Below are 14,921 nucleotides of genomic sequence, written 5' to 3' on the forward strand. Positions count from 1 at the left end.
TCATTTATAGCGGGGCTAATTAATAGTACTTACCTCACAGAGTTGGTGTGAAGACTCCATGAAAGAATCTTATATAAAGAGCTTGGTTTGATGCCTGGAACATACTAAGGTAGCCAAGTGCTCAATAAATGTTAATGAATATCACGGTTATTATTACACAAATTTGTGCACTTTATTATTGGGTTGTGTACCCCTTAAGGGTAGGGACTATGGAGAAAGCATGGACTTTGGAATCAGACAAATCTCAGTTCAAAGTCTGGCTGTAATATGTACTAACTACAGATTTGTGACCAGCTATTGTAAAAATGTAAAATTAAAAAAAAGTTGTAAAAATCATGATTCTGTCATTACTGCTCTAAATTATTGCAAGGAATAAAAGAGGTAAGCTAAAGTAAAGATACCAGCACGATACCTTGCATTTAGTAATTACTGCTCAGTTAATGTGTGTTTCCTTTCTTCTTTATGGCCCCACAGTGATTTCCTCAGACACAGTTGCTTACTCGTGCATTTATAATTCAACACCCACCCACTTCCAAAAAGTATTAGGCCTATTAAGTAGTAGCTAATAGATGTCTGTGAATGAGTGGAATGGGCAAATGAATGAAATTCGCCTTTCTAACAACCTTTCTCAATGGGAACTGGTGAAGACTTCCCCAGCAGAGAGCAAAAGCTCAGAGTCTTATGGACACGACTGGGGAGGCTGAGAAGACCGTCCAGGTACTGACGCTCGTCTTCTCGGGCCAGGAGCCCTGCTCATGCCTCAAGCTACCCGTAATGAGCAGTCCGATGTCTGCCACCTGTCTCACAGACCTGTCCTGAGGATCGATGTGACAATGTCCGAGGAGCCTTGTGAAGCCTTTGGGAGGAAATTACAGTAAAAGTCTCCTTCCACTGAATTTGGCTACTGAGACGAGTTCTGAAGAGCACAGCTGTGGCCAGGTTGTAGTAGGGGGCTTTAAAAGATGTTCTTCTGTTGACAGTCGATTATAGCCGCTTTGGGACACTGAGCTGGCCTGGGGGACGTGTTCTTTCTCAGGTCCTCACACCTTTAACAGTCACTCTAGAACAGTCCCAAAGACTCTCGAGGATTGTCTGTATCACCTGGGTGTTTGTTAAAAATACAATTTCCTGGGCTTCAACTTCACAACTACAAATTTGCAAAACTCCAGGAAGCACCATTTATATGTAATACCACGTGAATGGTGCCCCTGGTGTTGTTCAATGTGGCAACAGTGCCTACCTCAGACGGACTGAATGGGGAGTTTTACATTTTTAACAAGCACTCAGGCACATTAGCATCCAGAACCACTGTCAACATTCCGGGTGTGTGGCTGTTGTTTCCTTTATAGGTGGGAGGGGTGGAGGCGGCGGGGGAGAACGGCCAGAGCTGAGAGATAACGAGCTCTTCACACCTTCACCCTTTCACTGAGAAACAACAAACCCATTAGGAAGAACAGAGCTGACAGCTATTGAGTCAACTGACTAGTGGCAGGCGCCGTGCAAGGCACTCCGTGGGTGCCATCTCATTTCATCCTTACAATAACTTCGGGAAGTAAGTATTGTTATCTCGATTTTATAAGTGAGTAAAATGAAGTTCAGGGAACATAGTTCTGGTATATGGTAAATATTCAGAAAATGTTAACTGTATTATAAGTGTATTTGTGAAGATACTTAAATCCCCTGCTTTCACATCCAGATGAGAACAGCAGCCTTGGTGACAGCAAGGATTGGGAAAGGGGCACTAGGATAGACCTGGGTGGGATTTGGGCGTCGTCTGAAGGTGACAGGCACCTGAGGAAAGGATGGTAACAAGGTAAGGAGAGCGCAATAAAAACGTGCTTCATCTCATCAGCCTGTTCCTTCTCCCCAAGAGCAGGGGAGGAGACTTCATTCTTCTACACTGCGTCCAAACACAGAGAGTATTTAGAGGCTTAGAATCCTATTTACAATTCGTTATGGCAGAGATCTCCAGCAGTCTACCAAAATCCAGCCCCCTCTTCTTCCTGGGTCCAGAACTTGACCGTATTTTCTGGCTTCTCTTGCTCTTAGATGGGGTCATGTGATGTGGAATTAGAGGGGAGGTGACATGTACCACTTTCCAATCTCGCCCATAAACCTACCATCATGCCCTCGTGCCCTTCCTCCTCAGGCCGACTGGAGGGATGACGCTCAGGGCGACCTCGGAAGCTGTGTGCTGAGACGGCAGAGCTGTTATCAGCCTGGATCCTTGAAAGACTGTGTGGAACAAGCCTCCTCTGACTGAGTTCCTTCCCTGGGCTGTTATGTGAAAGGATAAACTTGCTTTAAAAATCCGCTGAGTTTCGGGGGTCTATTTGTTACTGTGACTGAGTTTCATCTACCAAGTACATCTGTGGTGGACCTTAATCTTCATCTTTGTTTAACCCTGTGCTTTTGTTTGCAGAAACTATTCCATGAAAATCTTGTTGTGATTTCTTTTCTTTACTTAAAAGATCTCCAGTTTAACCAATGGGGACTCTTACTGGGAACAAATAGCTTTGAAAAAAACCTATAAATGGAATTTTCTGAGCACATAAGGATTAGTCTTTTTTATGATTTCACTACAGGCAACATTCAACTTGAGATCAATGCCATTGCCTCAGGCTGATGTTTAATGTAAAAAAAGAACCAAATTAATTGTAAATACGTTTTCAGTTCACGATTGTCATTGGTGGTTATAGAAAGGTTACTCACCTTTCTATGAACAAAATAATTGAGTAACTACTAAATGCCAGGCTAGGAGCTGAGGAAATCCTAGAGAGGATGGTTTATTTCAGTCTACACTTAGTGAGGATCTATGTGCCACGTCCTGGAGATTCAAATATGAGTAAGATAGTCTCTTAAGGAGTTGAGGAGCACATGCTCTGGTAAATAATCATTATGACTTCATAAATTGTTCACTTTTAAAAAGGAGGTTTCTTATTTTTTAACCAGCATTGGCTATTTGCCAATCCACTAGGTTTATAGCAGCTATTAGGATACTGGCAAGATTATCAATTCAGGAAAGCAAGGATTTGAGTCTCGTTCATTACTCAGTAATAGTTGTGAATGTTGAACGATGGAAGGCAGTAAATGGATCACCTAGTCCAGTAACCCATCTGACTCTTGCCCCTCCTGGGGAGCGTCCCGCCCACTACAGTTCAGTCTGTCTGGGTATCTCTGGAGAAGGAAACAGTTCCACCTTCTGGAACATTCCCGACACTGAACAGATCTTATGATAAAAAGTTCTTCTTCATAAAGAAATGAGAGAAAAGATGATAATAGATTATTATTATTATTATTATTTTTGTAAGGAAGATCAGCCCTGAGCTAACATCTACCAATCCTCCTCTTTTTGCTGAGGAAGACCGGCCCTGGGCTAACATCCATGCCCATCTTCCTCCACTTTATATGGGACGCCGCCACAGTGTGGCCTGACAACTGTGCGTTGGTGCATGCCCAGGATCCGAACCGGCCAACCCCAGGCCGCCACAGCGGAGCACACACCCAACCGCTTGCGCCACCGGGCCAGCCCGATAATAGAGTATTTTTAAGGAAGACATCGTGGATTCTAATTGTTTTCAGTCCTTGCATCATTATTACTAATAAATGTTTTCTGAGTACTGCTGTAGGCATTGTGATCAGGGTTGTGGCAAAAGGAGCAGGCGCAGGACGTGATTCTTCCAAAGAAACCACAGTCAAGTTAGGGAGACAAGCTACCGTACCCCAGGCATGCTTCTGCCTGAGGACGTTCGCACTTGCTGTGTCCAAGGCCTGAAATCCTCTTCCCCAGACACAGCACGGCCCCCCCCTCCCCTCTTTAGGTCTCTCTTACATGTCACCTCAGTGAGGCCTTTGCTCACTACCCCATCTAATCCCCCCACAACCCAGCACTCTCTGTTTCCCTCCCCTGCCTTATTTTCTCCGTAGCACTTACTACTTGACATGCCATAACTACCGTAAAATTTATTTCTTTATTATCTGTCTCCCTCCATTAGAATGTAAGCTTCACGAAGACAGGGATTTTTGCCTGTTTGGTAGGTCTTGGCAAATAGTAGTCACTCAATGAGTGTTTATTGAATATTGTAGAATGAATATGCACATAGACAGACAAACATAACAATCTAAAGATGGATATAACTACTGTCAAATGAATAGTACAAATGATACGCGCTCCACCAGGTGGGTGTAACTCCACTTTCTCTCTCATCAAGTGATCTCATCCCTGAGATGATTCTTAGGCTTTTAAAAAAAAGAAAATCTTAATTTTTTTACAGAGTACTTTATTATTATAACATTATGACAAAAGTACTTCTGTTTTTATTTAAAATGTTTTCATATTAGGAAAGGATACATATGCATTATAGATAATTTGGAAAATATGGAAAGTTACAAAGAAGAAAATACATCTGATCCATAAGGTCAATATTCAGAGACTACTACCTTTAACATTTTGGTATAGTTCTTTCTAGTTTCTTTTCTAGGCATACATTTATTTTTTACAAAATAAGAATTATACTGTATGTATTTTGTACCTTGTTTTTTTAAAACATATTTCTAATAGCTACATCATATTCTATTACATAAAAGTCTCATAATTTATTATACTTTTTTCCTATTTTTGGACATTAGGGTTGGTTCTAACAGACTGTAGTATAAATAATGCTGTAATGAAGCTCTTTATAAAAAAATTTTTTTCCGAGACTGAATATTTCCTTAAGGTAAATTTCTAAAATGGAAATTACTGGATAAAAGTTCTAAAGTTTTTGTTTTTACTTTTTACTATGAAAATTTTCAAAGAACAGAAAAGTAGAAAGAATAGTATAACAAACTCCTATTTTTAATCACCTAGGTTTTATAGTTGTCAACATTTTGCCATATTTGCTTCAACTAATTTTTAAAATAGTTTTTAAAAATCACTAATAGATAAGGACTTTTTAAGGGCTATTTAAAAATCATAACCATATTACAATGTTCATACACAATAAAACAAATAATAATTCCTTAATATCATGTTCGACTTTCCCTAATTGTCTCAAAACCTCTTTTTACAGTTGGTTTGATTGAAACAGGATGCAGATAAGGTCCACACATTGATTTGGTTTTGTCTCCTAAGTCTCTTTTAACTTTTAATACTTTTCTTTCCTTTTTTGTGTTCCTCATGCCGCTTATTTGTTGAAGAACACGGAGAACTGGTCACATAGAATTACCCACACTCTGGTTTTATCTGACTGCATTCTCACGGAGTTCATACGTTCTTCCATCCATTACATTTTCTGCAGCTTCATAGCAGTGGTTCTTAGACTTGAGCATGCATCAGAGCCACCTGCAGGGCTTGCTAGCACGCAAATCGCTGGTACCACCCCCAGAGTTTCTGGATCAGCAAACCTGGGTGAGCATGAGAATTTGCAATTCTAACATGTTTCCAGATGATGCTGATGCTGAAGGTCCAGAGACCACACTTGGAGAATCACTGCTTTAAAGAGAAGATTAGATCTCTTTAAAAGAATGGTTAGATTTACAACTTTAAAAATATGTATATATATATTCAAGGTATTTACTTAAGAAAATATGTATTGGTTTTGTTATTAGGATTGTTTCTTCATTTTATCCTTCAATTTTTAATTTTGAAAAATTTCAGTCATACAGAAAAGTTGAAAAATGTTGGAACTTTTTAACAGCTTTTGCTTTCCAGAAAGGCACTATGGTAGCAGTGTATGAGTTTGTTCATTTTACCATATCCTGTCCCAAAGTGAGTATTAACATTTAAACAAATCTTGATTCATTTGAAGGGTGAAAAATATATTTCTTCTTATCATTTTAATTCAAAATTATTGGGTTATTGGTGAGATTTAAATTTAAAATATTTTATTAGCCATTCCTTAGCGCTGGTTCTATGAATTGTTCATATCTTTTACCCATTTTTCTATTAGATCGTTAGTGTTTTTTTTAAAAATCAATATCTATGGGCTCATTACATATTAAAGATAATTATTCTTTTTCATATTTGTAACAGACATTTTTTCAGTTTATTGATTTATTTTTTCCAGATCATTATTTAAGCTTTTTTTTTTTTTTTTTTTTTTTAGTTTATTTGCATCATTAAATCTTTTGACCTGTTTCTTTGGGATTTCTTCCATTACTTTGGATAATCCTTCCCAATCTGAGATAACTATTCACTTCCATTTTCTTCTAGTTTTAATTTATCTGTTTGTTTGTTGTCATACCTATGTGTGGTATCAAATGGAATTTATCTGCGTGTTCTAGGAGGATTCTTACTTTGGGTGGACAGCTTGCAAAGTACAGGAGAATGTTGGGAGGAGCCCCTCCATGCCTGGATTTACTGTTGGGAGACTGTACAGGATGCATCAGGTCACTTATCTGTGAACCATGGAAACATTCAGAAAGGTAAAGCAGACAGTACACTGAAGAATCATTTGTCACCGGTAAGCGCAGGCAGTCAGAAGGAGCTGGGAGAGGACACGAAGCGTGACGTAGGAATCTGAAGGGCAGGCGTTTGAGTCCAGTCAGTGGCTGCTATTGAACAAACTGGTCCTTGAGTGAGATACAAATTTTACACCAAGAGGGGCAAGTCCACAGAACAAATCATTCTGGTTGTGCTCAGCTTCTGTGATACAGGGAATTTTTTTCATCAACCTTTGCTCTCTCATTTTTTGCATCCTTTCACTCTGTCTTTTTATCCTTAACTCTTGGTTGCACTAAATCATAATATCTATAGGTGCGAAAAGTTTGGCTTCTGCAATTTATATGAGCTGCTGCGGGTGTAAGACAAAGCTGCAACGTTGCACCGTCTGAAATAAAAATCTGCCATTACTGGGGTTCAGTGTGACATGAAAAGCTTGCACAGATGTCAAACATCTGAAATCTTCATTTCTTTTTTTTTTTAAAGATTTTATTTATTTATTTTTCCCCCCAAAGCCCCAGTAGATAGTTGTATGTCATAGCTGCACATCCTTCTAGTTGCTGTATGTGGGACGCGGCCTCAGCATGGCCCGAGAAGCGGTGCGTCAGTGCGCGCCCAGGATCCGAACCCGGGCCGCCAGTAGCGGAGCGCACGCACTTAACCGCTAAGCCACGGGGCTGGCCCTGAAATCTTCATTTCTAATTGACAAATAAAAATGCAACTTCAGTTAGTAAAAGTGCTTTAACCATCGTGTAGCTCCTAAGAAAAATGCTGAAAGATCTCGTTCCCAGATCTTTGCACTCAGCAGGAGAGCATCTGTACTTCTGTGGATTCTAGGCACTGTGACAACCACTTAGGATCCAGCTACAACTCTGTTATCAATGCCCCCAATTTCCAAATAAATCTTTTCAGCCAAAGGAGAAAAATATAATACAATCCATTTAGCAACTACTGTGATGTAACTCCTGAATTTATTTTACTTTATGTAATTGTTACTGATTTCTGCAATCTAGTTATTATTATTCCCATTTTACTGATGAGGAAATCGAGTTTCAGAGAATTTGAGTAACTCATCCCAAGTCATAGGGCCATTTAAATGGATGAATTGGAATTCAAACTGAGATCCGTATAAGCCCAAAGCGTATGCTTTCTCCTCCGCTCTATTCCATGTTTGAACTTTTTTCTATAGCTAAACGTAAAAATTCTCATACCTACAAGGACCGGGCAGAGAGGGGGAACAGGCCAGTTAGGGAGTGGGATGAACCACCGAGCTCATGCCTTGTTCAAAGAGAGAAGCTGCTAATCAACATTGGCCAGTTTTTGCCATTCGAGAATGTAGGTCCAGTGTTTCTAAGTCTTCTGACTTTTTAAACAAGCCAGAAGCCTGCCTTTTGATTTGAAATCTGTTAATGTTTAAATATTGCCAATTAACTAAAAATTGTTTTAATTGGGTGGACCAAATCAAACATATCTGTTGGCCGTATTTATTCCCTGCCTTATACTTAGCTTTAACTAGATTTTCAAATGTGACAAGGAATTAATTAGAACAGTGCTGCCCATTAGAAACATAACGCCACCCACATAAGTAAATTTAAATTTTCTTGTAGCCACATTTAAAAAGTAAAAAAGGGTGAAATTAATTTGAATAATATATTATTTATCCTAATATAGCCAAAGTATTATTATTTTAACATATATTGAATATAAAAATTATTAATGAGATATTTTACTTTCAGCACATCTCCACTTGGACCAGCCCCATTTCCAGTGCTCCGTAGCCACATGTGGCCAGTAGCTGCCATATTGAGCAGTGTATTAGTAGAAGGTACAAATATCTTCCAGGTAAGACCTATTTATTCAGGAATTTCTTTTCCTCCAGGAAACCCTGCCCTACTGCAGCTGTTCTTAGAGTTTGCCAAAAGCCATTGTTTTTCCTTCATCAAATGAAGGAGAATTTCCCATTCTTTCAGCTATGACAGACTCAATTTGTTAAGATAAATTGGTGAGCAAAGTTACTAACATCTTAGGGATTTTGCATTGACTAATTTATTAACAAACGTGAAATTTGCTCAGTAAATGTCGAGTAAACAAGAGAGTAAAGGATACCAACTTTTCAAACTGATAATTAACGTTCAGAAGCATGGTACTAAAGTGTTTATAAATTCAACCCAATGAGTAGTTTATTAGAATTATCTATTTGCTGTTGTGATAGAGTAATTCCATTTAAGGAGCAGCTGGATATAAAATTTACAGGGGTTTGGAATAGAGGGCAGTGTGGAGATTAAAAATGATATTCTTAGAGAACTCTGAATGTAGGGTTGGATATTTCTAATGGCTATGGCATATAACAAGTGTCTTAGTCAGCTTGGGCTGCCAGAACAAAATACCACAGACTGGGCGACTTAAACAACAGAAATTTATTTTCTCACAGTTCTGGAGGCTGGGAGTTCAAGATGAAGGTGCTGGCCAATTTGGTTTCTGGTAAAGCTCTCTTCCTGGCTTCAGATGGCTGCCTTCTCCCTGTGTCCTCATGTGGCGGAAAGAGCAAGCTCCCTGGTGTCTCTTCTTAAAAGGACACTAATCCTATCAGATTAGGGCCCCACCTATATGACCTCATGTAACCTTAATTACTTCTGTAAAAGCCCTCTCTCCAAATACAGTCAGGCACTTTGGCGGCTAGGGCTTCAACATAGGAATTTGGGGGGACATGATTTGGTCCATAGCAACAGGTCTCAGAGATAGATTAAGAGTTTCTTTTTCTTTTCCCATATTTATTTTGGCCCTTTTCAAATCGTGTCAGAATCAAACAGTGTCAGAGCCAAAAGGGACCTTTTGAATTTAGAAGTCCAAAAGGACGCAGAAGTGGTCTAATACCCACAGGTCCTCAATCATTTAATTAGTGGTAGAGGTCAAGCACCTAGGACTCCTGACTCCCTTTTTAGTATTCTTTCTATTCTTATATTGTTCATTCATTCATTCATTCATTCACTCACACAACAAAAATCGAGCACCTGCTGTATACTGTGTTACCAGGGGAACAGAGACCCAGTCCTAGCCTTCCAGAAAAATCGCCCAGGTCTCCCTCATCCTGGTATTCTCATCCCGGTGGAGAATATAGTGCACTGTATGTGTGGTAATATTAATGATAATAGCTAGTGGCCTTTAAGCACCCAAAGTATATCACCCTGTGTCAAGCGCTTTACATACATTATCTATTTTAATCCTTACAACAGGTGTGTGAATATTTATTACGTACTTGTTTTATAGATGATGGAAAGTAGCTTAACCAAGGTCGTGGAAAGAGCTTGGAAAGTGGCTGTACCAACCGATTTAGGCCCATCTGACTGCAAGCCCAGGTTTTTCCAGGCGTGATGGAGATATTTTCTTTGGGACTGGTCAACACATCATGTGAATATTGCTAGCTTTTTCAGACTGAGCTAGTGTGTAGGACACAGAGCCGACAATTTAAAGCCCAGGATAAATTCTTCTGGATCTAGAGATGGGGGAGCGGGGCCTGCGTGTGCAGTAACCTTGAGAAGGAGCTCTGCCTATTTTGAAGAAGAGCAAACTTAGGTTCAGAGAGTCAAGGTTTTTCTTAGGCCAATCGACCAGGAGGTGGTGGAACCAGTATTTGAACCCATATTTGCTGGGGCCTCTGCTCTGGGTACTGAGAGGAATTACTGAGGTTGTGGTCAGACCGTGTTTTTCAGACTTTTTCTGAAGGCGGCTGTCTGCAAGTGGTGCCTTTTAAAAGCTGCATAAACTTCTCCACTGGACAAGCAAGAGACTGTGGTGGAGCCAAAGGGGACCCAGAGACAATTCGTTTGTGAATCAAAGAGGCCCACTGAGAACAGTCAGTGCTGGGCGACGAGGGAGTTGGAAGCAGACCCTGCACCAAGTCAGCGGCTGAAGTGGAAATCCGAGACTTGCCTGGAGAGGGTTCCTGAGACAGCAGGTCCCCTTTCGTAGGCACTTTGTGGCTTTCACTGTGAGTGGGGAGGGTGTGGTTAAGGTCTCTGGGCCAGACTGGCCACCTGTCACCCCTCATCACTATTTCATTTGGTTAACACCTAGACCCTCGGGGGCCTCGGTGAAGTCCACACTTGCCATGTCCTCTGGAAAGCTCTGCTTGACTGTCTCTCACATCAGTTTTTCATGGTGTTTACTCTAAATCAGGGGTCTAAATCAGGCATCTTTTAGGTGGCTGGTAATGCTGGTATGCAGCATTAATGAAGGAGCAATTTTTCCATTGATTGCTGTGACTCTGTTGTGGGTGTTTGTGAAAATTCCAGAGTCTATATATGACATTTGAGAGAGCTTTGTTCGTTCCGTGAGTTTACTGAGCACCTACTCGTGTCAGATGCTGCTTCAAGGGCTGGAGTTACATCAGGGAACAACACAAATGAAGACCCCCGCCATTGTGGAGCTCCCCTGGAGTTGGAGAGGGATGGGGAGACAGTGATAAATATATGTAATAAGTAGGTAAGTGATTTCGTACATTAAAATGTGGTAAGTGTATAAAAAAGAAAAAGTGAAATAGGGTAAGGGAGATGGGGTGGGTTGCAATTTTAAACAGAGTGTTCGTTAGAATTAGACTTATTCATGTCAATATGACTTTCACAAAGCAACTCCATGTCATTTATTTTCATTGTATATATTAGAAAATAGAATCTCACAGATTTATCTTCTGTTTCTCTTCTTTATTTATCCCTTCTCGATTTCCCCTTTATCTTTCTTTTTCTTTCCTTCTTTTTCTTCTTTCTGTTTCCATTTTCTTGAAACAAAAAAACTAGAACCCATGGTGCTTGTCCTCAAGAAACTTACAATCCAGCCAACAAATAAAAAAGGCCCCAGTAAAACAATTTGGGAGCAATAATTTGTCAATGATGATATGAATACGCTGTGTTCTTTAAACTGACTGATAGGTGAATGATCAAAATGAGTGGGATTATTTAGGCAACATTTGGTGGGCGGAGGCAGGTTCATTTTGATCTGGGTTGAAGGAACTACTGGTAGAAAGAAGGGCATAAAAATGGGCAAGTACTCAGAAGCAGAATTTAGCAAGATGTGCTCAAGGATTTGTAGAGAGATTGGCTTGGATGGAGTGGACAGATTTAGTTGGATGAATGATCTTGGAAGAATAATGGAGCAGGGGGGAGTATAAATTAAAGATGTGGAATGCTGGTCTGAGAGCGTTAGAATTTTTTCAATACTTTATTGAAAGAGCTGAGAAAATAGAACTTAGAACTCTGAATCTTAGTTAAGCCGCTGAACCACGTTGAGTAAAGAAATGACCACTTTAACCTTACTAAAAATCAGAAAGTATTTACTGTACAAGTACAGACTTGTGATTTACTATATACATTAGAATACATACATATATTTAGAGAGAGAGAGATACTATCTATGGATATAGATGTATGGATGGAGTTTTTGTTGGGCACCTCCATTTCCATTTTCCCTCCCTCTTACTTACAATCTCACTCTGTTGCCTGTTGACTTTCTCTCTTTGGTAGTGTTCTTAGTTTGATGTTCTTTTTTTTATGTTCAACTGACTATACTATCTTTGAAGTTAAGGAAAAAGTTCAAGATTCAGATGTATCTTTCAAAGAACTGGAACAGAATTTAGAATGGCGTGACCTTAACCTCCACCTAAATGTCCCTTTTAGCAACGCAGTAATAGAGTTCTTTATGCTTCAACTCCTACTTATTTTCGTCTTTATGTTTCTGCCCATTCATTTCATGCAGCTTCTGAGTTGACTTTTCAAGGGACCATCTGAACTGTTTACCACACATCCCATCGTGTGCACTTTTCCTGTGAAGCTTCCCAAGAGGAGAATTCTTTCTTCTTGGCTACATGATCCAGGCTTATTTCTCTCTAGATGCATCTTAAAATATCTTATTTGTGGGTGTTCTAAATTTTTATTTCTTTCTTATTTTCAGGACTGTTTCTGCTGTGGATGCGATTCATTGCCGTGGTGCTTGTGACAACGACAGAAAGGTAAACATGCTCAGTGGATCCTTTGGTTTTACTTACTATTCATTCTGTGTTACCACTCATTCATAGTCTTTCTGGCTGATGATGAGATGGGACAGGAATAATGTGGGGGAAAAAACAAAATCCAAACAAAACCCCACTTCACCAATTATTTCTGAAGCACATCCAAATAATATATTAAATGTACATATTAAAAATTATGTTACAGAAGGATATATAATGATATAGAAGGACATTCATTATACAGTGTTAGATGAAAAAAGGAGTAACAAAACAGGAGGTAAAAAAAATTATGTATCTGCATACAAGAAAAAAGAAAGATACCAAAATGTCAATAAAGGTTACTTCTAGATGGTAGAATTCCGAGTAATTTCTTTTCTCGTCTGTATTTTCTACAATTAACATGTTATTTTTTTAATAAGAAAAAAGGCAATGTTATTTTTCTCATAAAAGGTAACCTTGGTTGATCATTACACAAATTTAACTTTCTAAACAAGAGTACTGTGGTTGAAATGCCTCCCTTAAAAGCAAAGAAGCAAAAATGAACCATCCACCCCTTCAACCTCTGTCCTTCCACCAAGATTGCTGACAATCCCGGAGTGGGCTGGTTTGAGCTGGTTCATTTGTTCATTCGTCATTTGTTTAACCAGTGTTTGTTAAGCACCTGCTCTGTATAGAACGCTGTATTGCTGGTTGGGCACTGGCTTAGGTAAGGTCTCAGGCTGTTCTTGGGGCCTTCACGTCTGGATGCCAGGAGTACATCTAACTATAGTATGAGGCAAAATGGAAAAAGAACAAAATGATATGGGGGGCCAGTCTCCATTTCTGCACCCACTAAGGAGCAGATCGTGTGAAGTACTATAATCCAGAGTTTTAATTAGAAAAACATAGTCCCTATAGCTAATAACAGCAATAGTTAGCATTTGTAAAGCACGTGTGGTGCTTTCGAGAAGCAGTTCTCAAAGTGCAGTTGATGGTTCCTTGGGGTCCCCGAGACTTTTTCAGGAGGTCTACAAGGTCAAAGCAGTTTTCATAAGAGTACTAAGACATTATTTGTTTTTTTCACTGTGCTGGCATTTGCACCGATGGTGTAAAAGCAATGGTGGGTAAACCTGTTGGTGCCTTAACATGAATCAAAGCAGTGGCACCAAAATCTGCCACTAATGTATCACTGTGCCCATCATTGCTGTGGGAAACAGCTCCCGTATACTTAAGAACGCCTTGACGAAGCAATGAAAATTATTGACTTGATTGAATCTAGACCCTTGAGGAGCGCCTATTCAATATTCCCTGTGACCACACGGGAAGCACGTATAAAGCACTTCTGACGCGCACGAGAGTGTGATGCTTGTCACAGGTGATACTCACCCGTGCGAGTGAGTAGCCCCTTTTTTTCATGGAACACCACTGTTACTTGAAAGAACAATGGACAGGAAACTATATTTATTCAAACATGGGTATTTGGTAGACATTTCCTAAAAATGAATGAAGTGAGCCTGTCACTTCAAGGAAAAACAACTGACAGTATTTGTTGCCAATGATAAACTTTGAACTTTCCTGTGAAAATTAGAATTTTGGAAGATTTGTGTCCAGCACCGTGAACTTGTCAACTTCCCCAAACCTGAAGACTTTTCCAGTGGGATCGTGGTGCTATTAATTAATGTGATTTTTTTCTTATCGTGTAGTGAAATACGTCAATGTTTTGGAGATCTGCATAACTCAGTGAACCAGTACTTTGCAAATGACCAATGCATGGTGTTATAAAATCATCTGTGAAAAAAGATCCATTCAAAGTGCAAGATGGACCCGTGTATTTGAATGCAACAGAGTGCGAAAGTTTATTGATATCATTGCAGATTCCACATTTCAACTAACCTAACTACTACTTGTCAAGTTGGTAGAGTATCAGAGAAAAATATCCACAGGTATCTGAAAAGACTATGAAAATACTCCTCTCTTTTCCACCAACATGTCTGTGTGAGGACAGATTCTCTTTGTTTACTTAAATCAAAACAGCATACAGCAATAGACATTAAAGCCAGATATTAAAGAGATGTATACAAATGGAAAACAATGTCACTCTTCTCACTATTTTGGGGGAGAAAATAAAGTTTTTTTCAATAAAAATGTATTATTTATGTTAACATGTAATTTATGTAACAAGGTTTATTGTTATTTTTAAATGAATTAATAAAGAAACATTAAAACTTCTCGGTTTTAACTTTGACTATCATAAATATCTGTAGAGACAACTCACATAAACAAAAGTTCTTTGGAGTTCTCAGAAATTTTTAAGAAAATAAGGGTCCTGAAACCAAAAAGTTTGGGAATAGCATGCTGCTCTAGACATTCCACGAAGTCTTTAATATGTATAATCTTGCTTAATCTTCACAACCTCTCTTAGTATTATGTATGCTACTAGTATTTCCACTTTAAAAGTGAGGAAAATGAGTTTGAGAAAGTTCAATAAACTGTCCAAGATCATATAGCTAGTAAAAGAGA

General features: G+C 39.2%; 2 long non-coding RNA genes across 2 annotated transcripts; both read left to right on the forward strand.

The window, feature by feature from the left end:
• The first annotated feature begins 1,424 nt into the window (after positions 1–1,424).
• On the forward strand, positions 1,425–9,281 carry LOC147918103 (uncharacterized). Its single transcript, XR_015549175.1, has 3 exons — positions 1,425–1,552; positions 6,265–6,405; positions 8,158–9,281. It is a non-coding gene; the product is annotated as an uncharacterized LOC147918103 (long non-coding RNA).
• A 376-nt stretch (positions 9,282–9,657) lies between these two features.
• LOC147918104 (uncharacterized) lies at positions 9,658–14,629 on the forward strand. Its single transcript, XR_015549178.1, has 3 exons — positions 9,658–10,903; positions 12,365–12,422; positions 14,105–14,629. It is a non-coding gene; the product is annotated as an uncharacterized LOC147918104 (long non-coding RNA).
• Positions 14,630–14,921: the final 292 nt, after the last annotated feature.

The sequence above is a fragment of the Ceratotherium simum genome, chromosome 2, assembly GCF_057802395.1.
Source record: "Ceratotherium simum simum isolate JZ-2026a chromosome 2, ASM5780239v1, whole genome shotgun sequence".
NCBI lineage: Eukaryota > Metazoa > Chordata > Mammalia > Perissodactyla > Rhinocerotidae > Ceratotherium > Ceratotherium simum.